Source organism: Marmota marmota, unplaced genomic scaffold, assembly GCF_001458135.2.
Source record: "Marmota marmota marmota unplaced genomic scaffold, marMar, whole genome shotgun sequence".
NCBI classification, from domain to species: Eukaryota; Metazoa; Chordata; class Mammalia; order Rodentia; family Sciuridae; genus Marmota; species Marmota marmota.
In genome coordinates, this window is record NW_025999999.1 from 909,453 (window position 1) to 934,803 (window position 25,351).

The 25,351-nt window shown below is 39.1% G+C and overlaps 2 long non-coding RNA genes and 2 pseudogenes across 2 annotated transcripts; all 4 read left to right on the top strand.

Annotated features, from left to right (window-relative positions):
- The window catches only part of LOC107149730, a 254,739-nt pseudogene that overhangs the window by 88,726 nt on the left and 140,662 nt on the right, over window positions 1-25,351 (top strand).
- On the top strand, window positions 561-17,922 carry LOC125617954. Its single transcript, XR_007349083.1, has 3 exons — window positions 561-820; window positions 1,057-1,059; window positions 17,910-17,922. It is a non-coding gene; the product is annotated as an uncharacterized LOC125617954 (long non-coding RNA).
- On the top strand, window positions 11,544-12,713 carry LOC107149736 (annotated as a pseudogene).
- LOC107149925 lies at window positions 22,097-23,290 on the top strand. The gene is made up of 2 exons (XR_007349079.1): window positions 22,097-22,991; window positions 23,144-23,290. It is a non-coding gene; the product is annotated as an uncharacterized LOC107149925 (long non-coding RNA).

Sequence of the window (25,351 nt, forward strand, 5' to 3'; positions counted from 1 at the left end):
ACCTGAGGCTTGGGGATGATAGGGACAATGAAAGTGCCATTGGATGGACAATATCTCTGACACATTCTGGGTTACTTGGGAGACAAACTCAGGCCTGTTGTCAGATTGGATTGAAGCAGGCATCCCAAAATGAGGGATTACTTCGATCAGCAGGATGTTAGCCACCGTGATAGCCTGCTTATTTGAGGTGGGGAAGGCCTCTACCCAACCCAAGAATGTGTCTATTAAAACTAGTATGTATTTGAAGTTTTTTACTCTGGGCATATTGGTGAATTCGATTTGCCAATCTGCCCTGGGAATATGGCCCCTAGCCTGATGAGAAGGGAAGGTTCTGTGTTTTAAAGATGTGTTGGGATTCACTCTTTTGCATATCTTGCATGAGGCTGTGATTTGCTGTATCACTTCTTTATCCTGGGGAGTCAGAGTAAAGAAAGAGTGGAGAAAGGCTTTGAGAGTCTGTGGACTGTTGTGGAAAATGGACCCGAGGTAAGTAAAGAGGGCGTGTTTTGGTGGGTCTCCGTTATTGGGTAATGTTGAAGTGCACGTGGCGACGAGAGATCTGGTGGTGTCTGAAAGGGTGACTGATCTGGCTGCCTGATCTGCTTTTGAATTTCTCTGTGTGACAGGGGAGGAGTCATTTTGGTGTGATCTGCAATGGACAACTCCAAGTTTTTTTGGGAGCTGGGAGGCTTGTAGTAGCTGGGTGATGTATGTGGAGTTGGTTATATAGGTGCACTTTGAGATCAGGAGACCTCTCTCCTTCCAAATTGCTGCATGAGATAAGATAATGTGGAACACATATTTGGAGTCAGTGTAAAGGGTAAGATTTTTCCCCACTGCCAATTAGCAGGCTTGTATTGCAGCTACCAGCTCAGTCTCTTGGTTGGTGGTATTTGTAGGCAGGGGATTAGCTTCTATTACTTGTGATATTACTTCTATTACTATGGCATATCCAGCTTTTCTGATCCCCTCATGCATAAAGAAGCTGCCATCAATGAACCAGGTGTAATCAGATTGGTCTAGAGGTCCCTCAGAGATATTAGTTGGGCATGGGAGGAAGTTTTCTAGAATTTCCCTGCATGTATGTATTGGGGGTTGTGTTTGACCTTGAGCCTGAGTGAGTATCAGAGTTGCCGGGTGGAGAGGGACACAGGTTTGAAGGACATGGAGGAGTCATAGAGGAAAGATACCAGGAGTCCTTTGTACGTTAGCAAGTCCTTGAGGTGGTGAGGAGAGGTGACAGTGATTTGACCTCCAAAGGTAAGCTTTTGCAATTCTTTTCATAAAACATAGGTGGCCACTAAGGCACAGAGACAAGGAGTCCATCCCCGGACAGTTGGATCTAACTGTTTTGAGAGGTATGCTACCTGAGGGAAGGTGGGCCCATAATCTGGCAGAGGTAGAGCTGGTGCTTGTAAGAGGGCCTTCTGGAGGGTTCTGAAGTGTGGTGTAGCTGAAAGTAACAAGGGTTCATGCTTGTTTCTTTTTGCTAGGTCATATGGTGGTCTGGCAAGTAATGAGTAATTTGGTACCCATGCCCTAAAGGAGTCTGCCAGACACAGGAACAAGAGAATCTTCTCTTTAGTTTTTGGTCCTGGAAGGCTTTCAATAAGGCCTTTTCTGTCGGTTGGGATAGCTTTCTTTCTTTGAGAAATGAGGAACCCTAAGTAAACAAGCTCAGAGAGAGTGAGCTGCACCTTTTGTGGAGAAACCCTATATCCTTGGTGAGCAAGAAAGTTCAGGAGGGTGGCTGTGTCAGACTTTGAGGTTTCTAAGGGACTACAGAGGAGGAGGTCATCAACATATTGTAGGAGGGTTGAGTTGGGGCATAGAGGGGAAAAGTCCTTGAGATCTTAGTGAGGACTTGTCCAAAAATATGTGGGCTGTCTCGAAACCCTTGGGGTAGGACAGTCCAGGTTAACTGTTGGGAATGTCTAGTTTCCTGATCAGTCCAGTGAAGGTAAATATGTCTTGGGAAGCGATGGATAGTGGAGTTGAAAAGAAGGCATCTTTAAGATCAATAACTGAAAAACAGGCAGAGTTTGCAGGAATGGAGGAAAGGATAGTATAAGGGTTTGGAATCAGGGGATGTATGGGCCTAGTTGAAGAATTTATTAACTTTAAGTCCTGCACCAAATGGTATGTTCTGTAGGCTTTTTTACTGCTAAAATTGGGGTATCGAATGGAAAGTGTATGGGACAGAGAAACCCCTTTCTTAATAAGCTTTGACTGATTGGCTTTAGGCCCTTAAGACTGGCAGTTGGCAGTGGGTATTGGGCCTGGTTTGGGAAGTGGTTAGGGTCTTTAAGATGAACTTCCACAGGAGAGCAATTTGCAGAGGACAGGGTTTCAGTGTCCCGTACAATTGGATCTACCATTTTACAGGGGAGGGGAAAATGTGTGTTCTGGTGCTTGTTGCAGTCTCCACACCATACTCAAAGGGATAAAGTCTCTTTTTTGTTATTAGTAGGGGAGGACAATAAGGGTAAGTTTATGTAGGCCTTCAAGATGGATAATATATCCCTTCCCAGCAAGGGGACTGGGCATTGAGGCATAACCAAAAAATGATGTGAAAAGGAGAACTCAGATAAGGAGCAAGTGAGGGGAGGAGTTTTGTGTGGGATGATGGTTTGAGATTTGGAGGGATAGGTAGTTCCCCCAAACTCTCTCAGAACCTAGATTGTGGCCCTGGTGTCTACCAAAAAGTTTATGGGATGCCCATCAACTTGGATAACCACCTTGGATTCCTGCTTGGTAATTGAATAGGTCGGGAGAGAAGACCCAGGTCCCCCTAAATCCTCGGCTGCTAGGCCCAGCAATTCACTGGCAAGGGGACTGACCTCAGATCCCTTCCAGGAATCGGGGCAGTCTGATCCTCAGTGGCCAGGGTTTCAGCATCTGGGGCATGGTCTGGGTGGTGTCTGGATGGTGCTCTGGGGTTAGGGCAAGCCCTAGCCCAGTGTCCTTTATTACCACACTTAAAGCTGGGCCTGGGGGGTCCTCGTTGTGGGGGTTGTTCATCTGGCATTTTTGGCGTTTTGCTCTTTCATCTCTGTTGTGGTAGACTTTGAAGGCTGTGGCCAACACCCCAGTCTGAGGAGTTAAGTGTCCCCTCTCTAATTTTTTTAGCTTTGCCCGTAAGTCGAGGTAGCTTTGTGAGAAAAAATAGGTCATAAGAAGTTGCTTCCCATCTGGAGATTCAGAGTACAAACTATTATACTGAAGGAGAGCCTTTGTTAGTCGGTCTAGGAAGGCCAAGAGGTTTTTATTCTTCTCCTGGATGACTTAAGGAGTTTATCAAAGTTAATATCTTTTTGTGCCACTGCCTTTAGGCCAGCCATCAGACAGGTAATAAGGTGGTCCCTGCATCCCAGGTCTTGGGGGTCATTATAATCCCAATGGGGGTCTTGGTCTGGAACCGCATTGGCCCCTAGGGAATGATGGCCATCAGTCTGATGAACATGGACTGCATAGGCCCTAGCCTGGTCCCAGACCCTTCTCCTTTCCTCAGGGAGGAGAGTGTTAGACAGAATCATATAGAGATCATGAAAGGTGAGGCTGTATGCTTGGCTTAAGTATTGAAACTCTTTAATATAAGAGACAGAGTTTGCAGTGTAATATCCTAATTTTTTCTCTACTTGAGAAAGGTCAAGCATAGAAAAAGGAACATAAACCCTTAAAATCCCATCTGGCCTGGTGACCTCTTGAAGGGGGGCCACAACATGTGAAGTTTTAGTCGGGTGATGAGATATGGTGACTTGTGGGTTAGGTGTTGCTGCATTAGTGTGTGAATGGGTGGCGGGTGGACTAAACTGAGGTGGAGGGACTGGGGCAGAAGGAATGGAAGTGGGAAGAGGTTATGGGGGAGTGTTGGAAGAAGGAGAAGCTGCAGATGCAGAGGATTGGGGAGTGGGAGGGGGTGAAAGTAGGGAAAGCAGGGATGAGAGCAGGGGAGAGTGGTATGGAGGCGGTTCATCAGCCAGGTCAAAAGTGGAGGCAGAGAGCAGAGAAGAGGAAGAAGGGGGAGAAGGCGTGGAGGCAGAGAGTAGAGAAGAAGAGGAGGAAGGAGTCTTATGAGCAAGGAGTAGATGTTGAGGCTTGCATTGGGTGCAGATATTTGGGTGAGATCCTAGCAAGGAAAATGCCTCTACGTAGGGAATTTCACTCCACTTTTTTGATCGCTCACAGTAATTAAAAATATACCAGAGTAAATTGGGATCCACAGACCCACATGTGGGCCAAAAGTTTTGGTTGTCCAGGGGGTATGTAGGCCAGTCCTGGGTACAGAATTTTATGAGACTTTTTGGTTTAATATCAGGGGCCAGGCTCAGGGTTTTCAAATTATCTAAGAGGCACCGCAAGGGAAAATCGGCTGGGAGGGATGAGGAATTTCCCATGCTGGAAGGGCAAGATGAGAGTCAGACCGGGGGAGAGAGAGGGGGTGGGGGGAGAGAGAGAACACAGGCCAAAAAGAGCTTCCTGGAAGCTCTGGAGCAGAAGGAGAGTCAAGTGGGTGTCCCCAAAATGGCCGACCACCATGGGGAAATAGACAGAGGGCACTGCCTGGTCATCACCAGGGGAGTACAATCTGTGAGACCCAAATAGGGCCAAGGTCACGCGCAACCTGACATTTGGAGTTTTTCGAGCAGAACCAAAGAGTCAGAAGGAGACTTTTTCTGGGAGGAAGGGAGTTTCAGGCAGAACAGAGGAGTCAGAACTTGGGTTGGATGGACTGTGGCAGCTGCGCTAGCCCATCCACAGGAGCTGAGACAAGGGGAGACAGAGGAGTCAGGAAGGGAGAATCTATCCTATGTCCCAGGCAGTGGACTCCCAGAGGTGTCCTACTAGAGTGCCTGGGGTCCACCACGACCCTGACAGTTGTGAGTGGGGTGCATCCCCCCCCTAAAACACCTGGAGGGATTTCCAGACATACAATGGTCAACTCCCACATTCTGGTGAGTTAGGGTTCAGGTGTTCATGGGATGGGGGAACTCACCAATCTGTGGGCCAGTGGTGGGTGTCAGGCAGCCGATCAGAGGAGTGGACTGCAACAGGAATGATTGGGCTAGGAGTTTGGGAACGGGGTTCCACCTTGAGTGACGTAGATCCCTATCCCGGGTTTTAGCACCAATGTAAGGAGCGGCAGAAAAGCTCTGTTAATTCAACAAGCCAAACAACCATTTACCTGTCTGAGATTTTACTAACGGAACCACAACGGCCAGTCATAGAAGAGAAGGGGGGGGAGAGAGAGAGAGAGAGAGCATGAGCAGGGTGTTGATATTTATGGGCTCAATGTGGGGTGAGGGGAAGCAGGGGGGAGTGGGCTGTTACTTTATTAATGGAGAGTCAGTCTCTGGGCAGGACAGGGTATTAGTCTCCTAGGGGTTGAAGGTCACAGTTTGCGCCATTTCAGGGATTGGAGGTGATGGTTTGTGCTTAGGTGGTAATTTGCACCATTCAGTGCATCATGGACCTGACTCCCAGGAGAGAAGGACTCTGGATGCCATCTTTACCAACACAGTTACACACCTGTTATTTGATTCTATCTTGCAGAGAAACAGATGACCCCTGGGTACCTCTATTCTTCCACATTGTCCCTTCCCATTACCTGCCCCTCTCCCCACTACTATTATTTTTTCTGATTTTCTTCTTCTTCTTCTTCTTCTTCTTCTTCTTCTTCTTCTTCTTCTTCTTCTTCTTCTTCTTCTTCTTCTTCCTCTTCCTCTTCCTCTTCCTCCTCCTCCTCCTCCTCCTCCTCNCCTCCTCCTCCTCCTCCTCCTCCTCCTCCTCTTCTTCTTCTTCTTCTTCTTCTTCTTCTTCTTCTTCTTGTACTGGGGATTGAACTAGGGGCACTTAACCCCTGAGCCACATCCCCAGCTCTTTTAATATTTCATTTAGAGGCAGGGTCTCTTAGAGTTGCTTAGGGCCTCGCTAAGTTACTGAGGCTGATTCTGAACTAGCAATCTTCCTGCCTCAGCCTCCCAAGCTGCTGAGATTGGAGGCTGTGGTTCTTCTATTAGGGAGATTCTTCCATAGGGAGAACAGAGCATTTTTTAAAAGAATGATTCATTCCAGGTATTCCCCTGTGGGGGTTGTGATTCACTTGTTAATTTGGGAGAGGCCATTCCTTAGCTCTCAGGCACCATCCCTAAAGTCTTAATTACTTGGTTCCCATAGTGGGTGTGTGCAGATAACTTGGACTATGGTGGGAAAAAGGCAATTCTGTTCCTGGCCCAAGGTTAGGAAGGGGAAGAGGAAGAAGAGGAAAAGAAAACATTATCCATTTTAAAATGAGCCTCAGTGGAAGAGCAGAAAGGACTCTATTTAAAGCATGAGGTAGAGCACTGGTACAAGAAGGGCAAACTTTCCTAAAATGATAAAGTTTATTTACCAAAAATCTACATACAACATCATTCTTAACATTAATATGTTAAACCTCCATACTTTCCTGCAGATGAGAATTGAAACAAGCATACCTCTACCAACAGTTCTATTCAGTGCTATGCTAGAAATTCTAACCAGTGAAACAATACCACAGAGAAATTAAGACATGAGAATTAGAAAATACTAAATAAAAATATTAATCCAGTCAGCTGGATAATGCACCTTGTAATTCCAAATAAATCTGCAGATAGGTCATTGGCAAGGAATAGTAAATTTTGCTAGGACAAATGACACACACATGAATAATGTGGGAGACAGGAAGCAAACCTCAGATCAGCAGGCTTTTCTTTAATCAGTATTTGGCAGTGGAGTTCATTGGTAGAACCCTGGTGTGGCTCATTTGGGGGGCAGAAAATTTGTCTGGGCTATATAGGCTTCCTTTAGGGTAGGACAGAAAGGCATTTCCTGGGGACCTTTGTATTGGCATTAGGGTGGTACAGGAGTGTCAACAGGGAATTTCCTAGGGCTTATTGTATTGGTAGCCAGTGTCCCATTAGGTTGCAGGAGGGTCCCATTAGGTTGCAGAGGGTCAGGTCTGTGAGGTGCAAGTACCTTTTGTGTTCTTTGTTCTTCCTAAGGCCTGGGATTTTAAATGACAAAAGTTTAAGGGAAATGTCCTTGGACTTATTCTCCATATCTTTCAAATTTCACAGGAGTTCCAAATATAAGATCAAAATATGATTAAATGAATTCTATTTCCACAAAAAGAAATAACAGACAGTATAAAAATTGTAATAACAAAACATTTTTATTATTCAGGAAAATCCTAATAAAAATGTATAAACCACTGAACTGAACACAAAACATTAAAGAGAACATGTTTTATTTATGAATTGAAACATCCATTGGTCACATATCAGTTCTTTCCAAATGCATCACAGATTTACCCTCACCATGATAAAAGACCCAGATGAGTCAATGGGTGAATTGACAAACTGAATGATAAATATACATTTGGAAATGTAAACACTTAAGAAGACTGTGAGATCAGGTAGCAGTAGGCAACCAAAGGAGGCAGATTTAAAAGGACGCCAAATGAGGGGAAGAAGGCTTTATTGAGATGTCACCCCAGGGTGGAACTCCATCAGACCCACAGGATGGACAGGAGAAGGGTCTGAGGAGAAAACGTGTGGGGGCTTGACCAGACTGGAATTTTATGGGGGCTCTTGGCAGGAAGGGAAGGGCTTGGGACAGGAAAAGGTGTTTTTAGAGTCCCTTGTCCCGTTGGAATTGGTAGGGGAGCTGGCTGAACTCCAGGATTGGCCAGGAGACCCTGTTGATTGACAGGCATTTCAGTTGACACCTGACTGATGTTTCTTTCCTGTCTGGGCTGCTTCATCCTAAGTCACCACCACCAACCTGACAAAGAACTAAAACAATATTAAACTGACAGAACAAACTTGGAAGACTTGCACTGCCATACACCAGCTCCTCTTCTAAAGATTTATAGCCCAAAGTAGAAACAGTGTCTTACCAGCTAGAGTCCAGGAAGAGATTGTGTGGTCGTCAGATAGTGGATCCCTTGCATGCAGACAGGAGCTGCATGTCCTAGACAGGTGCTGTTTTGTCTGCGATACATAGACCTTATTCTCACCAGCCAGCCCCATGCAATGACCTCTGATGTTAAATTCAGAAACTACCTTATTCCCAAGGTGGGTTTCTTCTATGCTGCACCATATTGTTCTCAATATTCCCCAAATCACAATATGATTCCAAACTTCTACTGCACGGGACAAAAGTGCTAAAACCTTACCTTTGACTACTTAATGGGTTTTCCATGGTTTCCATTTTGGGTTATAAATCTTTAGAAAAGGAACTGGCATTTGGCAGTGCGAGTCTTCCAAATTTGTTCTGCCAGTTTAACATTGTTTTAGGTCTTTTTAGGTGTTTACATTTCCAAATGAATGTTTATCATTCAGTTTGTCCATTTCCCCAGTGACTCATCTGGGGTTTTTATCATGGTGAGAGAAATCTGCGATGTATTTGGAAAGAACAATATCTTGACCCATTGACTTTCCAATTCATAAATAAAGCACATTTCCAATTTATTTGGGCTGCACATTATGTTCTTTTTAATGTTTTGTGTTTGGTACAGTGGCTTGTAAATCTTTTATTATATGGAAATACAATTAATTTAATCATTTTTTTATCCTATAGTTAGAACTCTTGTTAAATTTACCATTCATTGCCAATGATCTATCTATAGATTTATTTGGAATTACAAGGTGCATTATCTGGCTGACTGGATTAATATTTTTATTTAATATTTTTTAATTCTCATGTTTCAATTTCTTGCTGGTATTGTTTCACTAGTTGGGATTTCTAGCATAGTACTGAACAGAATGGGTGGTAGAGGTGTGATTGTTTCAATTCTCACTTGTAGGAAAGTATGGAGGTTTAACATACCAATGTTAAGACTGATGTTTTATGTAGATTTTTGGTAGATAAACTTTATCATGTTACAAAATTTTGCCCTTCTTGTACCAGTGCTCTACCTCATGCTTTAAATAAAGTCCTTGCTGTTCTTCCACTGAGGCTCATTTTAAAATGAATAATGTTTTCTTTTCCTCTTCTTCCTCTTCCTCCTCCTAACCTGGGAGCCAGGAAGAGGATTATCTTTTTCCCACCATTGTTCAAATTCTCTATATTCGAGCACACACCTACTACGGGAACCAAGTAATTAAGACTTTAGGGATGGTGCCAGAGAGCTAAGGAATGGCCCCTCCAAATTAATAAGTGCAGAGTAACCCCCCCCCCGCTCCTGTGGGAATGAATCTGTTCTTTAAAAACCCCTCTGCCTTGGGCTTGGAATATAGCTCAGTTGACAGAGTGCTTGCTTTGCATGCACAAGGCCCTGGGTTCAATTCCCAGAACCACACCCAAACCAAAACCAACCCCCACTGATCATCTCTAATGGGAGGCTGAAGTAGGAGGATCCTTATCTCAAAGCCAGTCTCTGAAGCCAGTTTCTGAGGCCCAGCTTCCTCATTACTAAAATGAGATTAGGAAGATAAAAATTATGTAAATGGGATCTTGATAAATTAAAGTTTCTTACTAAATAGCTTATAAATAACCATAGTAACCAGGTTAGTGACATAGTAGTATACATCAGTCCAATGACGTATTGAATCATGACTAGAAAATGTATTCTTCTATTTTGATTTGCATATTGTTCCTTCTGTGCTAGGAGTCTGTTTGATGTAGTCCCTCCCACCTGCCTCCAAAGAACATGGCTGTTTTTCTATATTAAATATCATTGCTTGTGGTCCAACATTTAATTCCATTACAACTGACAAGAGCATAATAAACTGCAACAGAAGCAGTCCCATCTGGAAATGACTGGGGACAGTGAAGACATAGTTTCTCAAGCCTTCTCCTTTCAGTTCTCTGAGATTCACTCTTCCTCAGTCCTGCCAAGAATGTTTCACCCCTTAGTGATGGAGAGAGGTGAAACCAAATCTGCATCTTCTCCTTTGGTAGACTCTCTGATCTGGCTATGCTTGGAGTGAAATAATAAGTATAGACTTAATGGGAACTTTGTTAGTCTATGAACATAGTGTAGTGTGCATTCAGAGTAACTATGGGGAGTGTTTGTTTCACTTTTCTAATGTGGTTTTTTAGTCAGCTCTGGTGTAAGTCATAGTGCACCATTACGGTTGTAAGAAGAGTTCATTTAAATTCCAGTTCTATCCACAGTGAATTGTATGAAATAATGGTATCCTGTTTTTGCAGAATTTCCCTGACCCATTTGACAAAACAAAACAAGAAAAAAAAAAAAAAAACAACCAAACAAACAAAACTCTGCTTTCTGTTCCTCAAATTTTTTTTGTGGGGGAGGGGTAATTCTAAGTGGCAAATGCCATATTTTCTTAGTTAACTATTTATATAGTCTTTTAAAATGTGTAGATTTTACTACATAGTTTTATATTCAGGCAGTTGTGATATTAGTTCAATTCTTTAAAATATTTAAAAGACTTCAAACACAAACTGTCTCCTACTGTTTGATAAAGTATCACAAGTGTTAGACCAGAATGCAAGAAAAGACCACTGACTCCAATTAAAATCAAATTAAAGCAAGCTTATTATTTCGACCAGCCGGGCTGCCTCTCCCACCCAAAATTGTGGGAACAAGACAGCAGCTGCAGCTTTCCTGCAAACGGAATGTTCTGCCAAGTGGGCTAGGAGGGTGCTAAGAAAAATTTTATTATCTGTTCTTAACAAGAGCAGAGTTTGGCATGCTCCAGGCTGAGAGTAGATTAGCCATGAGAAGCAGGTCACTTCTGATTAGAAAGTAAAACTTCTATATGCTATGTTTAATTAGCTGAAAGACCTGATTTATTGCTGTTGGAAGACTGTCTTCTTTGTTCACAATACTATAAAAAGATTGCTTGTATACAATAAAGGACTTTTTTTCTGCTGCTGCTTTGCTTGCTCTGCTTCTTCTTTCTTTTCCCATGCTGACCTGCAAGTGAATTACTGCAACAGAGGTTGTTTTATTTTGTTTGCTTCTCTTGTTTCCATTTCTCTCTTCTCCCACTAAAAAAGCCACTTTTTTTGTTCTTTCTCTCTTTTTTTCCTTTTTTTCTCCCTATTTTCTCCTCTGTCCTTATAATCATCACCTGCTTATCTCTTTTGCATTGTCTCTGTTTACTTTTGGACGTTGTAAACTCTGTTCTACCTTCCCATCACATTATCTTCTATCTTTATAAAGTGTGTTTTGCCATCTTTTAGAATAAATTGGTTTATATAAATTCTGCCCACACCATTATTGCTGCTGCAGTTATTACTGCTGTGTATGACATAGTAGACTAACCAGACCTGAACAGAAAATCAGTGCCAATTAGATTACTATATTCAGCAAAATTTTCCTTTAGAATTGAAGATGAAATAAAAATCTTCCATGGTAAATACAAACTAAAAGAATTCATAACCAATAAGCCCACACTATAAAATATACTCAATAAAATATTTTACGCATAAAAATAAAAATAAAAATAAAAAGAAGCATAGGCATGAATTATACTAGAATAATAGTAAATTAAAGGAGAATTTACTCCCCAGCTGGCCGTTTGGTTGTTGGGCTCCCATGCAGCATCAACATGTGCATTGAGAAGCTTTATTTCTGTTCAGAGACCATTTATCCGGGTCATGACATGATGTTTGTCCCCAATGATTATAAGGTATTCAGATTTGGTAAATCTAAATGTCATAAAGAACTTTAAAAAGAACCATAATCCTCCATAATCAGGTGGACTAAAGCATCCCAGAAATCAGCTGGTAAAGAGCTTATGGTGGATAATTCATTTGAATTTGAAAAACATAGAAATGAATCTGTCAAATACCAGTGAGAACTATAGAATAAAGTTATGATGCAATGAAGAAAGTTGAAAATATTAAATAGAAACACCATGCTAAGTTTATAATAAACAGATTGAAGAAAAATAAAGAGCTACAGAAAGTTCAGGACATTAAAGAAGTCAAGCAAAACATCCATCTTATTTGATCCCCTCTTGGAGGCCAAGGAAGAAAAAAATGGTACAACAGTTACAACAGGATATGGACATGGAGAACGTTTCTTAAAAATTGCACTCTCTGTAATCATTTATATATGTACATTTGAAAATATCTTTTAGAGACTTAGAATTTAATTCTAAATTATTTATTTTTTTATAAGGTCAGTGAAGTGAAAGGTGGTTACAAATACTTTCCTCCTATATTGCTATCTGCAAAGCATCAGATTATGGATGTTAGATTGTACCTCATTGTAACATCTTTATTGATAGACATGTTAATTATTACATAAATCATGAAAATTTATTGTGGACAGAATGACGATGCCATTTGGATAATGGCACTGGGCAGCATTTGTGTAATAACTAATTACAAGTTCATGTCCAGTGATATATAAAATAAAATTTTCTTTATAGTAAAATGTTCCCTTTATTATGTTATAGAAGGGAGGATACAACAAGGAACTAACAATTTGTATGACAATCTCAAAATCATTTATTTTTATTTCAGTATTTTCTGTTCTGATTTATGAGCTTAAAGGGGACTAATAGCCTAATACATGAAGCCTAGTTATGCTGGGCTGTTTGACCTGGTTTGCCTGTTCTTGGCTGGTTGTTGTGGGTGTTTGTCAGGAGAGTGAATAATCTTTACTTGAAATGGCATTATACTATTTTTGCTTTAGAGAATAGTCAGTTCTAATTTGTGATTCATGTTAGAGAAAACTCCCTCCCCTTTCCCAGAAATGATCTAGAAGCAAAGAAATCCCAGCATCTTTTAAATTTTTTTGTATAGTTTTCTCTCTCTCTCTCTCTCTCTTTCTTCCTTTTCTTTTTTTTCTTTTTTTTAAAAACAGATTCCTAATTATTATGGAAAATAGATTTTATGGGTATAACATCTGCCCATCATTTGTATGCAAAATAAAAGCATTTTTCAGTGGATAAAAAAAGTAGAATAAATTCTAAATTAAATGTTAGAAATAAATAAAATGGCAGGAAAAATCATCTTCCTGAAATAACACTGAATTAAACAGTCTAAACTCTCCAATTAAGACAGATTGGCTGGCTGGAGTTGTGGCTCAGTGGTAGAGTGCTTGCCTAGCATGTGTGAGGCACTGGGTTTGATTCAAGCAATTAAATAAATAAAGGTCCATCAATAATTAGTAAAAATATTTATAAAAAGACATAGATTGGCATATGGGATTAAAAAACAAGACCCAATAATATGCTATTTGCAAGAGACTCATCTTACAGACAAAGACATCCACAGACTTAAAAGAAAATGATGAGAAAGGATATACCATGTAAATTGTAGCTAGAAGTGAGCAGGGAACTACTTTCATATGAGATAAAGTGAACTTCAAAGGATCAATGAAACAAAGATTTGGTTTTCTTTTTTTGAAAGTACACATAAGATTGATAAACCCTAGCCAAACTTAGGCAGTGTAGACCTAAATTAACTAAATTAAAGATGAAAAAAGAGATATTATTACAAATACTACAGGCAAAGATGATGCATAAAACCTTTTCGGGTAAGCTAAAACATCTTGAATTTATTGACAAATTCCTAAAGACATATGACCTACCCCAATTGAACCATGAGGATATAGACAATTGAAGAATATTAATATCAAGTAACTAAATTGAAGCAACTATTAAAAGCTTTCAAGCAAAGAAAAGCTCAGAGCCAGATGGATTCTCATCTGAGTTCTTCCAGATCTTTAAAGAAGAGTTAATATCAATACTTCTTATATTATTCTACAAAATAGCAAAGGAGGGATCACTGCCAAATTCATTCTATGAAGCCAGAATCACCTTGATACTAAACAAAGACACATCAAGGAAAGAAAATTTTAGCACAATCTCTTTGATGAGCAGAGATACAAAAATTCTTAATAAAACATTGACAAACTACATTAAAATGTATTAAGAAGATAATTTACAATAATCAAGTGCACTTCATTCCATGAGAATTAACTTAGTTCAACAAAGATTAAATCAATCAATGTCATTTTGCCACTTAAATATTTACAGACAAGAATTACATGATTATCTCAATAGATGCAGAAAAAGCATTTGATGAAGTCCAGCACCCATTTATGTTTAAAACACTAGTTTTCTAGGAATAGAAGAAACTTATCTCGATATCATAAAGGTTATGTGTGACAAACCCAAGGCCAACATCATACTCAATGGAGAAAAACTGAATACTTTTCTTCTAAAAAAAGGAACAAGGCAGAGATTACCACCCTCACCATTCCTATTCAACATATTCTTTGAAAACTTTGCTAGCACAATCAGGTAAAAGAGGAAATTAAAGTGATACAATAGGAAAAAAAGAAGTCAAATTATCACTGCTTGCTGATGACATAATCTTATAATTAATAAACCCCAAACTCACCAAAAGACATTTAGAGATGATAAACAAATTTTAATAAAGTCAGAGGATACAAGCTGTATGTACATAAACTGATCCCTTTCCTATATATCAATAATGAATCTGCTCAAAAAAATTAGGAGAACTACTATCCCATTAACAATAACTTTGGAAAAATACTTGGGAATTAATTGAATGAAGGAAGTGCAGGACCACTACAATGAGAAGATTATAGCACTGAAGAAAGACTTGAAAGATGGAAAGAGCTCCTGTGTTGTGGATAGTCAAATTTAATATTGTCAAAATGACCATATTAACAAGAATATTATACAAATTTAATACAAGCCACATCAAAATACACATGACATTATTCACAGAACTAGGAAAAAGTTCTTAAATTAATTTGGAAGAATAACATATCAAGAATGGCCAAAGCAATCCTGAGCCATGCTGGAGGAATCACAGTGAACCTAAAATTTTACTACAGAATAACAAAAATATCATGGTATTGGCATCATAACAGACCTGAAGACAAAAGGAATAGAATAGGAAACATGAGACAAACCCCCATAGATAGCCATCTGATGCTTGATAAAGATGGAAAACACATACATCAGAGAAAAGATACCCTTTGTAACAAATGGTGCTCAAAAGTTGGATATTCATATGTAGAAGACTGAAAGTTGACCCCTGCCCATCAAAGTAAACTCAAAGTGGACCAAAGACCTAGGAATTAGTCCCCAAGCTCTGCAACCACTAAAATAAAATGTACAACAACATGCCATCATATTGGCACAGGAATCATGTTCTTTAACAAAATTCATAAATTACAATAAATAAAACCCAGAATAAGTAAGTGGGACAGCATCAAATTAAAAAGTCTCTGCTCAGTAAAGAAGATAATTAAGAAAAAAAGCATACAGAATGGGAAAAGGTTTTTGACACCTGCTTTTCAGATAGGGGATTAATATCCAGAATATGTAGAGAACTCAAAAAATTTAACAACAACAGCAACAACAAACCCCAATTAATAAGTGGGATAAAGAACTAAACAGACACTTCTCAAAAGAAGAAATACATATGGATTACAAATATATGTAAAACTGTTAAACATCCTTAACAATCAGGGAAATGCAGAGCAAAACTAAATGCGAATTCACCTTACTCCAGTGAGAATGGCAATTATCAAGAATACAAATAATCAATATTGGCAAGGTTGTAGGGAAAAAGTACCCTCATACATTGTTGGTGGTACTGTAAATTAGTGTAACCACTCTGGAGATCAGAATAGAGATTCCTCAAAAACTAGGAATGGAAACACCATTTGACTCAGCTGTCCCATTCTTTATTATATATACAAATGACCTAAAATCATCATGATCTAGGGATGTAGCCACTTCAGTGTTTATGGCAGCACAATTCACAATACCCAAACTATGGAACAAATCAAGTGAAAATGAAGTTTTGATATGAAACTTGATTCCCTTCTTCTTCTGACAGGTGGGATGGGACTGGAGTTTCTTCACTTCTGCTAGTGGGTAGGGTCTGCATGAAGTTGCAGGCCTCTGCACCCAAGAGGTGTTGCAGCATTCTTTGTTGGGCTATGCCTTCCCTTCTGATGTTGCAGCAGACCCCAGCAGCTCACCATCAATTTATTTTTCTTCCCAGTTCTTGTCTTATGAATTCAAAAAATGAAATCCACAAACCAGGATGAGTGAATAAGAGTAGGATTTATTGAACAATAGAAAGTGGAACAGAACTCTTACAATAAAATAGGGGACCCAATAATAGGTTTTCTCTACCTAAGTGTGCTAGTCTAGGGGTTTATAAAGCACTTGGGCCATTGCTATTGGTGTAAACTTATGCTAATTAGGGCTTGGAAACATACCAGTGCTATTGGTTAACTCTGGAGTCTGCCACGTGACCAGTGCTGGCTTCATGAAAGAAGGTTTTGTTCATAAGCAAATGCTAGGGAGTTTTAAATTGAAGAGACAAGACTCTCATTACCTTTAATACCAGCTCTGAGATGGCTTCTCCTAGCTCCTGCCTCCAGCCACCTAATATGGTGGCAAGGTTTACAGAAGAGACTAGCGAGCGAGAGAGAACACACCAGGAGTGGACTTTTATTGGGGAACAAAAACTTCTGGGGAAAATCCCATCCAATGAAGGTTAGGGGGGGCAACATCCCAAGGTCAGGGGCAATGATAGGGTCTTTGGGGCAGTGGACAGACACGGACAAACCCTCGGACCTGGAAAAGGGTGGGGAAGGCTCTAACACAGCTATGTCTAAGTGCCTCTCACCCAGCCAGGGAGGTAACTCAAATCACGTGTGAGGATGACCTCCCACATATTCCCTCTTTTTTCTTTTAAAAAGCAGACAATGATTTACTCTCTCAAGTCTTTGCACTCTTGCTCTGAAGACTCGCCATCCTATAATTGCAACACAAAAAAGAATTAACAGCAAAGAGAACAATCCAATAATGTACCAGGCTGAGTGTTTAAGAATATTTCCAGGGTTAAATCCATTTATTTCCTTCAATATTTGATTAGCCAAAGAAGAAGGATCTGAAAAATAAGCTCTATTATTTTGAATATCTTGGATATGGTGATGGAGTTCCAAAAGATCCAAGCTATTATTATTATTTTGCCAAATACCCAACAAATGGTTCTTAACCTTCTCCCAATTCCCGAGAGAAGCATTGTACTTGGCAGCTGTAACACACACATATTTATAACTTGTGTGGCATTTAAGACTTTCTTTAAACTTTAAAGCCAAAAGTTCATTACCTATATTTATAATGTCGTCTCTAAGGTGTTTAACTTAGTCTCAATCCTTTCATCAATATTTACTTGATTGTGCAGAGCCTTGGGAGTATTTTGGGTTAAATTATTAAGAAATTTTGCATGTTGAATATTTTGAGATAAAGTTATCAAGGCTGTGACAGTGGATTCAATGAAAGAAACCAAGGCCAAAACTCCCACAATTATAATTCCAATAGCACATCTAGGTCTCGCTAGCTGGGTATGAATTTGCTGTAAGACTTGGAAACCAGCATCAGCATACCATGGCTCTGAAATATTAGCAGGCAATAAAACAAAAGAGGACTGATGAAGTACCAGCACTCCTTTTCCTTTATTATATCTAGTAATACAATTGGTTAGGTTACATTTGTTACATGTTACAACATATCTGTCATCTATCCATTTAACTTTTACATTTCCAATGATTAAAACATAAGGAGATTGGACATAGGCTCATAAGCCATAGCAAGATCCCTCCTTACAGCTCTTGCCAACACATTTTGGTAAAGGCTTGTCTGAAAAATGTAAGAATTCTGAGGCAGCAATTAAGCACCAAACATCTATCTTGAATACCACCCTCACTGTAAGTCAAAATATTACTAGCAAATCCTGCAGGTGTCATAGCAGAATTTTTTCATAATTGTCTCATCAATTTTTGGAGACCAGTCTGAAATATACCCACTACCTTTAGACACCTTATGTTGTATACAGGAAAAGTATTTACACAATCTATCCATCTAGGAAAGGTGCCAATCTCAATTTTAGAACTATTTGGACAGTGAGGTATTGGTGAAGGTTTTGCAGAAATGACTGGTTTGTTATGGGAAAGTCCCACTTTAATCACTGATCTAGTATAAGGTTTTAAGTCTCCATAAATAGTATGATTAGTCAGTTTAGGTCTACCAACTGCTGTCTTTTCCTCAAACGATACTCTCAGACAGCCAGCATGATTATTGTAGGATCAACACAAAGCTAATTGGGCACAGTAGCCAGAATAATTAGATCTAGTTACATGATTGGGAGTAATATGAGTATCTGTAAACACTCCCATCATGAATGAGTCATTAGTAAACACTGGAATAGATTCTCCAGTCCACACTGCTGGATGTACCAGGGGTGTATCTGGGAAATATGTCCAGTAAGTGTCTGCTCAACTCCCTTTTACCTGACAGCCCAGCAGGGCAATCACTGTAGCTACCATCATCGATGGAGTCTTATTCCTTCCTAGGAGTCGAATTATTCGAGAAGCTTGTGTTATCAGCTTCTTCGTGTCTCCCCATGAGATCAGCTTTTTGGGTCATGTTGGTTCCTCTTCATTCTTCTTCAATATCTCTTCCTTTGGAGTGGAGGCTATTTTGGGGAGTCATAAACCTATTCCCCCCATTTAATTTTTGTAATTGCAGCTTAATAGATAAATGAGCTCATTCCACAATGGCTTGCCCTTGGGGGTTATAAGGAATTTTTGTTTTATGGTCAATTTGAAATCCTTGGCAAAATTGTTGAAGAAAAGAGCTTACATAAGCTGGTGCATTATTGTTTTAATCTGCAAAGGGCATCCTAACACAGCAAAGGCTGCTAGGCAGTGAGAAATTACATGTTGAGTATTTTCTTTTGTATGTGCTGTGGCAAAAATAAGTCTGGAATGTGTATCAACTATCACATGTACATAACATTGTTTACCAAATTGAGGAATATGAGTTACATCTATTTACCATATTTGATTTGGTTTTAATCCATGGGGATTTATCCCTGATGGCAGAGATGGAGTGTGAATAACACACTTGGGGCAGTGACTTACAATTTGACAAGCTTGTTCTCTGGTAATATTAATTTTTTTACATAAGCTAGAAGCATTCTGATGATGCAAGGAATGTGAGGCTTGTGCAAAATCATATGGAGACATCTGTTGACAAACAGCTACTAATTTATCAATCTTGTTATTACCTGAAGTTAAAGGTCCTGGAAGATTAGTGTGAGCTCGTATGTGTCCTATGAAACATGGGTATTTTTGCATTTGCACTGCCTTTTGTAGATTATGAAATAATTTAAATAGATCTTGTGATGAGGTATACCTAATAACTGAAGTTTCAATATTTTTGGTAACTCCGACTGCATATAAGCTGTCAGAATAAATATTAATAGGCTCATTTGTAAAGTAATTTAAGGCACAAATGAAAGCTTGTAGCTCTGCTCTTTGGGCAGAAGCATATGAGGTTTGTATTACGTCTGTGTGAATATGGCTATAAAAACCTGCTTTACCTGAGTTTGAACCATCAGTGAACACCGTTAGGGCTCCATCTATGGGCTGGACACATACAATCTTTGGGAAAATAAGTGGTGTTATTGATGCAAATTGAATAATTTTATCACAAGGGTAATGACTATCTATCTGACCAGGAAAATCAGCAAAAGCTATTTGCCATAAACTAGAAGCTTGAAAAAGCCAATTATTTTGTTGAACAGAAAATGGAATAATTATAATATCAGGTTCAGATCCAATTAATTGTAAAACTCTCAGTCTACCTTTAATTACTAATTGAGCAATAGAGTCATGAAAAGGAATTAATGTCTTTTGTGGAGAGTGGGCTAAATGAATCCACTCAATAGCTCCCAATCTTTGCCATATGGCTCCCATTGGCATATGCACAGTTGGAAATATTAATAAAGATACTAGTTCTTTAGGATTAACTCTAGTAAGCTGTGCATTTTTAATTGCACTTTCAACCTTTTTAAAAGCTGTTTAGCCTCTATTGTCAGCTGACGTGGAGAGGTTGGAGAAGGATCTCCTTGCAATATCTTAAATAAAGGACTTAAATCAGAAGTAGTCAGTTTTAAGGATGGCCTCAGCCAATTAATATCTCCTAATAATTTTTGAAAGTCATTAGGGGTATGTAATTCCTTAACTTTTATCTGTAGATTTTGAGGACGGATTGTATGTCCTTGAATTATCTGACCTAAATATTGAAAGGGAGGCATCTTTTGTATCTTTTGAGGAGCAATGCACAAACCCATTGCTGTAAGTGAAGCCTCTAACTGAGTAAAAATTTCTGAAAGTACTTCTGGATTAGCATGAGCCAATAATATATCATCCATAAAATGAATAATATATGCATCAGGGAACCAAAATTTCCGGGGAAAATCCCATCCAATGAATGTTAAGGGGAGCAGCATCCCAAGGTCATGGGCGACGATTGGGTCTTTGGAGCAGTGGCCAGGCCCGCCTCTGCATGGACAAGCCCTCGGACCTAAAAAAGGGTGGGGAAGGTTCTAACATAGCTGTGTCTAAGTGCCTCTCATCCAGCCGGGGAGGTAACTCAAATCACATGCAAGGATGGCCTCCCACACTGGACTCCAACTTTCATCCAAGTCTGCTCCACTTCCATTTTCTCACTGCAGGTCAGGAAGTGGGAGGTTGAGGTCCTAGAATGGACTATGCTTGCAACTTCTGAGCTGCAGTCCTGTGCCAAGCGGGTTGGGCTTCTACAGCAGACGTCAATATCACACCCAGGCCTGGCTGCCAAAGGTGACAGGTCGGCATGCTTTGGGAAACAGCCCCTCAGGACCCAAATGCCTGTCTGATGGTGTCCACGTGGCTGTAGGCTGTGCTTTCTTGCTGGAACTTCAACCGGCCTGGGCTGCCACTGTATTGCTTGGCTGCTAGTTGGCAGTCGTCTGGTTTCAGGCACTTGGCAGCCCAGGAGCCATGTCACTAGGTGCCTATCATAGACAAAGGCTTAAAGAAAATGCGGTATAGATACATAATGGAGTATTACTTAGCCATACATAGGAATAAAAAGAAATAAAATCATGGCATTTGTTTGTTAAAAGGATGAAACTAGAGACCATTATGCTAAGTGAAGTAAGCCATACCCAGAAAGTCAAAGTTGAATGTTTTCTCTGTCCTACAGAATCTGGACCAAAATAAGAGACAAAAAATAAAAGGGGGGATTTTATGAAATATAGAAGAGATCAATGGATAGAGGAGAAGGATTAGAGAGAGGGATGGGAAAAGAGAAGAATGGTAGAATGTATCTGGCCTAACTTTTCTGTGTACATATATGAATATATCACAGTGAATGTCTCCTTTATCTATATCCACAAGGTATTAATTTTAAAAAATCAAATAGAAGAAAAATTAATAGAATAGAGGGAAGGGAATAGGGAGAAGGAGGAGGGAAGAAAAAGGGAAGTATTGGGGAATTAATTAGAGCAAATTATATTCAACACTTGTATAATTGTGTGAAAAAAAGAACCCTAATATTATGCATAACTAATATGAACTAATAAGAAATAAAAAAAGTGATCTGCAAGCCACATTAATTGCAGCATTATTGCAAGTTAAGAAATGACACTATCCTAAGCAAGTGTTCATGATGGCTGAATGGTCAAACCAAGTATGGTTTATATATAAAATGGAATCTTATTCCACCTTAAAAAAGGACAATCACAACAACAGGAAATAAGCCTGGAGCTCTGCACTTTATGCTGAGGGAAATAGCCAGACAGAAAGACTTACATGTGGTATTTTATAAACAAATAAAGAAAAAAACACACACAAATTCATAGTAATGGAGACTAGACTGGTAGGTATTAGAATCTGTGATGTTGGAGAAAAGCTAAGATATTTCCAGAGTGCAAATATTCAGTTATAAGGTGAATAAGAATGAAGACCTAAGGCACAGCATGGTTACTACAATAAATAATAATATATCTTATACCCCAAATTTGCTAATGGGTTCTCAGCACACACAAATGAAAATATTAACACTGAGGTGATGTGTATGTTAATTACCTTGTGGTTGTGGTAATGCATACTAAATTTAAAAAAATCACACTTTATATTCTAAATGTATATAAATTTTATTTTTCAATTATACCTCAATAAAGCTGTAAAAAAAGAAGAAAATTCCAGGCTTGGAGTCGGTATAAGAGAAAGAAAGAATTGATCATTCAGAATCTGCTGGGGCATAGGGTGGGTAACATAATACTGTGGATTCTACACAGTGCATTAGTCTGTACTCTATGAATTCTGTGGGGCCAGAGAAATTATTCTCCCATGAAATTGTGCATGGTCTGGCATTGTCTCCATGGTACTTGCTCTTCTACTATATTAGTGATACCTGTGGTTTTTACTATAAAGAGTATTAAGATCATCTAGGGTCACTTAAAAATATAGACTTACAGTATTTATTGCTGGCTTACTTTATCAGGATCCCTACTGCTTGAGCCCTGCTGGTGACCCTGAAGAAGTCACCTGGGTGTTGGTGCAAAAGTTGATGGTACTGAGACCTGATAAATTGTCCAAGCTTCATAAGTTGGCAAATATAGGTTTACATTTGGGTCTTCTATTTATTACTCATGGTAAATTAAAAATGAATTTGTAATTCTTTTGACTTCATTTACTTTACATGTAAAACAGGACTAATAAGTGTTCTAAGTGCATTGATGTGAGAATTATAATTATTAGGATAGATATCAGTTGCCTGACCCAGCAAGGCACATCAGAGACCATCCATAAGTGATAGCTATAATCACCATCATGTTTGTTAACAAAATTCAGATTTGAAAATTCATATGACAACAATAACTACAACAAGTACAATGAGAATAATCTGAATAACAGTTTGAATCATTCAAAATACATAGGTCCAATACTGATGTCTTTGGCTAATATTTGGATTTTGTTTCCCATTTCCAGTTGTCAAAAGTCTAAGGCCCTGTGTTCACTCTATATTTGGGCATGAGGCCCACTGTGGTTTTGCATGGATATGAAGCTGTGAAGGAAGCCCTGATTGACCTTGGAGAGGAGTTTTCTGGAAGAGGCAGTTTCCCAGTATTAGAAAGAGCTAATAAAGGACTTGGTAAGGGTGCATGTGCATGGGCATGAGGAGCCCAGAAAAAAAGAGACTTGGAGATCTCCTAAGGCGAAGCTGGGCCAGCTTTTGCCTGCCACTCATCAGCTTCCTCTGCCTCACCTGGGATCTCACTCCTAGTTTGTGTTCCCCTCTTTTAGGAATCATTTTAAGTAATGGAAATGGAAAGAGATGAGGCACTTCTCAGTCATGACTCTGTGGAGTTTTGGGATGGGGAAGAGGAGCATTGAAGACTGTGTTCAAGAGGAAGCCCGCTGCCTAGTGCAGGAGCTGAGGAAAACCAAATGTGGGTGATTGATTATCACTGCCTTTACCAGACTGATCTCCTCCCTACTAAGGCCCTTGGACTTAGTTTTTGTCCTGTCTGTCAGCCTTCATGTGGAGGAGGGATGATTTAAAGCAGAGAGCCAGAATTTGTGTATCTTTGCTGCCTGTGCACAGGCATGAGTGGGTATGCATGGTGGGTGTAAAAGGTCATATAATCCCACTCTGACCAGCTTTATTTCTGTTTTCAAATCATTGCATTATAAAAATAGAAGGTTTAGAGTTTCATTTTCTTAAAGAATTAAAGAGCAGGGTTTCCCCATGGCACATTTGTGAGTTTCCCACTCCACAACTTTCACCATTGTCCATTGGACACAGTGGAAACATCTGCCTTAGACCCTGTGGCACTGAAGCAAGTGATGTGTGATCTTGTTGAATTGGACAGTGGTTGTATAGACAACTTTATAGGTTTCTTTGAAGGCTGGTGCCTACAATTTCCACCAAGGATTATACTAATATATAGTTGCTCATTGATTTGCTTACATCCTAGAAAATCTCATTAATCATGATTATGGTAATTAGTTTCCTCTCCCTGTCCTCTGTTGTGATCCATCAAGTGTTTTTCACATTGTCTGATTTTCAGCTTGGATCCAGATTGATCTGTTTTTAAGTTTCTCTTCCAAATGTAATAAGAGGAAATACTAAAAATCAGACTTTTATCAGTGAATGACACACAGAAAGAAATTCCTAAGCTTCTGAAATTGCCCTCCAGTTCCTTAACTGAAATAAAGCCTTTTCTGAAAGCTTAGAACCCTTTAACAATTAAAGGATATTGGCAGAGTTGTATATAACTCAGCAGATTTGCTATTAGCCAGTGCTGTATGCTCTCTTTATAGCTTTTTTTTCCTGGTTTATTTATTTTAAAAATTATTTTATTGCTCTTATTTATTAACACGTAATTATTGTGCATGTTTATAGAGGTCAGTATGATAGATATTTCCACACATGCATACTGTACACACTGATCAAATCCATCTTTTCTTCATCTAATGTCCTTGATCTACTCACCACACATCTTTGCCCATTTTTAGTAACCAATCTTATACCTTCAGATTTACTTTCTTTTCAACTACCACATGAGACCAACCATTCAATACTTGTCTTTCTGTGTCTGGCTTCTTTTATTTATCATCATGTTTTCCATTTCTGTTCATTAAGCTGTAAATAACAGGATTTTGTACTTCTTTATGGCCGAATATAACTCCATTGTGTATATATAACACAATATCTTCTCTTTTGTTGATAACCACCTATATTAATATCATGGCTTAGCTACCATGAGTAGTTTCACAATAAAACATACACATCTGTGAATGTCTTTAGTAGGCTTATTTCATTTCCTTCATCTATGTATCCATATCAGTGGATTAAACCACTGTTTAGATTATAATTCTCATAATCCCACTATTTTAATTCTGTACGTTCCTGCATTTTCTCACACATGAGCATTTGGAGGGCAATTTATATCCAAAACATAATAACCCCAAAAGGAAAACCTTTGTCTTATTTTAATTCCTTTACATATAAAATGATAGGATTGTCCATAATGATGATCAACATTCAAATTTGTTAAAACATATTATTCTATTGGTGAATGTGTTTCAGAAAAATATCTCAAAAGTTCACAAGAGAGAAGGTTTGCCAAATAGATTTAAATTTGAGGCAACTGGAAATAATAAATACTCCTTTCCAAGGGGGGAGGGATTTATCTGCCCCTCTGTCTCTGAAATGAAGAAACAGATTCCATTTGTCATTTTAATCTTTTTGGTTTTGTTACCTCAGGTTTAGTTTAAAATAAAAACATTTCTCACTTTTATTTTGACAAACACATTTCATTGTTTATGTATGTTTGCCTTTTTTTCTCATAAAACACAGATGCTTTCTGCTTTTATTCATTTGTTCCACAATATACAATTATATCCAGAATTTCTCTCTGTTTACTGTATCCCTCCACTGGTTTTACACATGAATCTTTCAAAAGGTCATTATATATATATATATATATATATATATATATATATATA